This window comes from Lathyrus oleraceus, chromosome 1, assembly GCF_024323335.1.
Source record: "Lathyrus oleraceus cultivar Zhongwan6 chromosome 1, CAAS_Psat_ZW6_1.0, whole genome shotgun sequence".
NCBI lineage: Eukaryota > Viridiplantae > Streptophyta > Magnoliopsida > Fabales > Fabaceae > Lathyrus > Lathyrus oleraceus.
In genome coordinates this window covers 387271051-387275598 of record NC_066579.1, presented here as the reverse complement: position 1 = coordinate 387275598, position 4548 = coordinate 387271051, and the positions used below count along the sequence as shown (strand labels likewise).

General features: G+C 35.2%; 1 long non-coding RNA gene across 1 annotated transcript; it reads right to left on the bottom strand.

The window, feature by feature from the left end:
- Window positions 1-2325: 2325 nt before the first annotated feature.
- On the bottom strand, window positions 2326-4094 carry LOC127073353 (uncharacterized). The gene is made up of 3 exons (XR_007785728.1): window positions 3695-4094; window positions 3427-3480; window positions 2326-2782 (listed from the first exon to the last, which is right to left on the bottom strand). It is a non-coding gene; the product is annotated as an uncharacterized LOC127073353 (long non-coding RNA).
- Window positions 4095-4548: the final 454 nt, after the last annotated feature.

Here is a 4548-nt window from a genome sequence, read left to right as displayed (position 1 = left end):
CGCTAGGCGAGGGCTGTGGCGAAGGACTCGCTAGGCGAGCGTCCAGCGAAAGCCCAGCGAAAAGCTCCAGTATTTTACAGTGGAAAACATGACCACACTCGCTAGGCGAGCTTCCAGCGAGGTGTGTGGCGAACACGTCCAGACTTGGTGAAAAGCGCAGCCAGCACTCACTCGCTAGGCGAGCCTTTAGCGAGCTCCCAGCGAGCATTCCAGTAGCAAAACCTCTCAACCTCGCTGGAGCGAAGGTTGAAGCGTGGCATTCGCTAGGCGAAGGATTTGTTCGCTCAGCGAACATGACAGTCTGGCAATGGTTGTTTCTCTGGGCGCAGGTGCCTCAGGTGCCTCATTTAGGGGCTCGCTAGGCGAGCCATTCTGCTCGCCTAGCGAGCAAGACAGCCCAGTAGCAACTCTATAAGTAGCAAGGGCTACTTTTTGGAGCCAGACCTTATTTTTCCATACTTTTGTACTTTTTCTAGATATTTTACAGCATTGTTCTAAGGATCTTTTGTGACCTAAAAACCATTTTTCTTCATCTCTTAACCATCTTTCACAAAAAGAAGGTGGATTCCCATCCAATCTCGATTATTCGACTCGGATGTTGATCAACCTTCTTCCGAAACTTGTTGACCAAGCTACCATGAAAATGAGTAGCTAAGTCCTTCATTTTGTCAAGGTTAGATGTAGATGATCATTAGCTTTGTGTGTAAATGTAAGGATCTTCATTTGTAAACTCTTTAATGGTGAATATTTGGTGAAAACTTTGTTCTTATTGAAAACTCTTTGTGTTGGTTTACGATCGAGAGATGTTTACCAACTCTTAACCTAGGTTTTCATCCAATCTTGTTTGTTAGCTAGAGATAGTAATGAATGATTTTGTTCACCATAAGGTTGAACCAAAAAGTTGTCATTTTGATAGATTGTGTTAGAGATAAACAATGGATCAAAATGGGAAAACTCACAATGTGTGTTAGAGATAAACACATTGGGAGGACTTTGTGAAATAGTTTATCATCTAAAGGAGTTTATAAGTTTTGTTGATCTAACATATACATGCAAAGTGATCGTCGAACCCTAACTTTGGCAATATTTCTCAAATATTCAAACCAAAACTTTTACCGCATTTTATTACACTTTTATGCAAGATACCGTGACAAATACCAAAACCCCATTGTTACCTTAAGCTAAGAATTAAAACAACTGTCAAAAGGCGGTGATATCTCACAATCCCTGTGGATACGATAACAAAAACCCGACACTTAAAATTACATTCAACAGTTTTCGACCACCACCTATTTCTTTACCTATAGCACCACCTCTTTGGTTACTTTAGTATGAGGTTCTTCTCTGATTCGACCAACCTCCTTCTTGCTGATTTCGACCATTCGAATTGTTATAGCCTCATCTACCTTTATTGTCGAGCCACTTCCTTTTTCCTTTCTTTTCTCTTGCTGATTGTGCATGCAAAGCCATATCACTCTTCGACTTCCATGCAACTCTTTCAACCATTCTTTGTTCATGATATTCAAGCGTTCCTTTGTCAATGTTGACAAATCTTTCGACTCTTGTATGGCTACTACCACATGGTCGAACTTTGGATCCAATGACCTCAAGATCTTTGAAATAACTGATCTTGATGTCAACACTTCTCCACATACCTTGATTTGATTCACCAGTTTTGTAACTCTAGTGAAAAATCAGTTATGCTTTCATTGTCTTCCATCTGAAGCAATTCATACGTTCTTTCGTGAGTTTGTAACCTCACCTTTCACCTTCTCTCTGCTTCCAAATGATTTTTCTAGAATTTCTCATGCTTCTTTCGTTGATTCAACATCACTAACCTTTTCAAAATTATCAGAATACATATTGATGGATTATAAAGAGAGCTTTATAATATTTCTTCTTCAATTTTTTCTGTGCGGCTTTTTCTTCGTCCATCACGTTTGTTGCAAGAGGTGTCACTCCCTCGTTCAAAAGATCTAAAACATCTTGATAGCAAAAGACAACCTTTATCTGCTTGCACCAATTCTCATAATTCTTATTCTTCAGAATTAGGAGACTTGCTGGAAAATACGTGTTCGGATGATTCATCACCATCGTGTTTTGCTCCCCACGAATCACTCAGCCAGTGCTCTAGATACCAGATGTTGGAATTAAACCTAAAACTTTGAGTAGTTCCGAGTCAACCTTGATGAACAAGATTCAATCAACTGATCGAATTCCCACTTGTTCTTCACTCTTCACTCAAGTGAATCAACTAACCTTTGTTGCCAGATTGTATCGTTGCACAAGGATGATGAAAACAAGAGAGTTGAATAAGAAATAATATTAGGGTTTGATGGAAATTAGGGAAGAAGATGATTTCTCAAGAGTCTCTCTACCCATAGTTGGTGGAAAATCTCGTTAATTTTGCAACTACAAGTGATTACAAAATTGTTATGAAAATAGGGGTTACTCCCTCTATTTATAATTGAGGTAGCTTGCTCCCTAAGTTAAAACCCAAAAATTACAAAGGCCCAAAATACATATTTTGGTCTAAGTCGAAATCCTGTGTCAAGCAACCTGATTTGACACTTCGACATCTAATACAACTCGACACACACTACATGTTTCGGCACATCCTTGTTTTCCGTGGAGCACTACCTGCTTTAACATAAGGAATTACAATTCAACACATAGTTCATAGAGATAACTTTATGCTAGGAAATAATTGTTCATTCATTATAGCCAATGTGATAGGACATCTTTGGAGATCAAATAATTATGATTTTCTGATTTGCAACTCCTGGAATAAAGTGCAAACACCACGAGTTATACCAGCATTAAAATTATGTATTAAATATAAATAAGACACACTCGGAGTTTAATTTCTTTCACAATCTTATCACCAGAAAAAGCTCAAGTTAATCTAAAAATCAGTCATCTGAATCATAACATTCTTACCCTCATTCTCTATTTTTTGTCTCACTCATGCATAAGCATGGCTTATTCATGGAACATGGCTAGAAGTGGACACCACCATATGTAAATGACATATTATTAGTCTTTTCCACGTGTTTTAAAGAAATACGTATCAAATAAAGTTGCACTTACACCAAAAGAAACTTTTTTATTTTTTTCAATAATATATCATCCTTTTTTTAACATTTCTATGCACATACAAAATTTTATCCATAGTATTTTTATAGGAGGTTAAAGGTAGTGCACTGTCAGCGTAAATAAATATTACACTGACATCCAATCAAAATATTTTATATTGCCAAATCATAACAGTATTTTAAAAATAAAAGTGTGATGTGGCGGAATACATGGGTGTCATTGATTGACAGTGTAAAAATATTTTACAATGTCAGTGTATATTCCTTTTTCTCTTTCTACAGAATTGAAATGAAAATAAAACATAAATCATAAAATTTGGAGATAAGATACCTTGATCTGTTATTGGCTCCAGATCAATAATCCTACCCACAATATTTTATAGATCTGAAGAAGAAAATGAAAAAATGAAAGAGAAATGAATCAGGGGCTTCAATCTTAGTGTACTCTAAACATAACCTTCCACAATTATTTACAATAAATAAAAATAAAATTGTTAGTCTTTGAAATAGGTAGAAAACCCAAAAAGTTTCAAAATCATTAATAGGGTATACAATGGTAAATAAAGATTTAAATTAGTGAAGATATAATCTCATTTTACCTGTTCTCTATGATGAAAATTGATATCACCTAGAGAGGAAAATGGAAAAGCAGAAGAAAATGAGTTTGGAGTTGAAAGTAGAAAGAGAGTATTTAAAAAAAATTGCAATGGGGAGTGAGGTAAAATAGTGGTACAGTAGTGATGGATGTATGCATCTCAAAGCATATGTTTGATAGATTGTTAATAGAAAAGTTGTTTGATTGATTGCATAGGTTTGGTTTGTAAATTAAATATAAATGAAAAAGTGAAAACAGAACATCGTGATAAGCAATCAGTAAGGAAACATTGTTGAGGAATGATGAAATTGGACATAGAAAGCCCCCCAAAATGAAATTTATTTAAGGAAATTCATTGGGTAATTTGTAATTTCCACCCAAATAATGGTTACATTAAAACCAGAATCAAAACAAAGTTAGGACAAGATAAAATTGGACATCAAAATCCCATAAAATAGACACATGACAGTCGATAAGGAAGGGGTGGTTTGGAATTTTCCAGAGGCATTGATCTTATATTATAGATAAATACAACATTAGTCCGAAATTAAAATCATCCAAAGATTATAAATGATCAAACCGGTAAATAATTTACAAATAAGTTATTTTTATTGATTTCAATATAAATCATCTTACATTACATAAGATCCACATCAATAAGTGCATACAAGAAGTGCAACGGATAGCTAGACATATAATATCTACATCTCGATTTATGTTCAAATCAGGTGAACATTTCTTACCATTTTACCAAATGCTCAAAAAAACGGAGTGTTCTAAGTGGACTAACAAATGCAAACATGCCTTAAATTAATTTAAGTGGTTCATATCATCAAACCTTAGTTCTAAATTAATTAC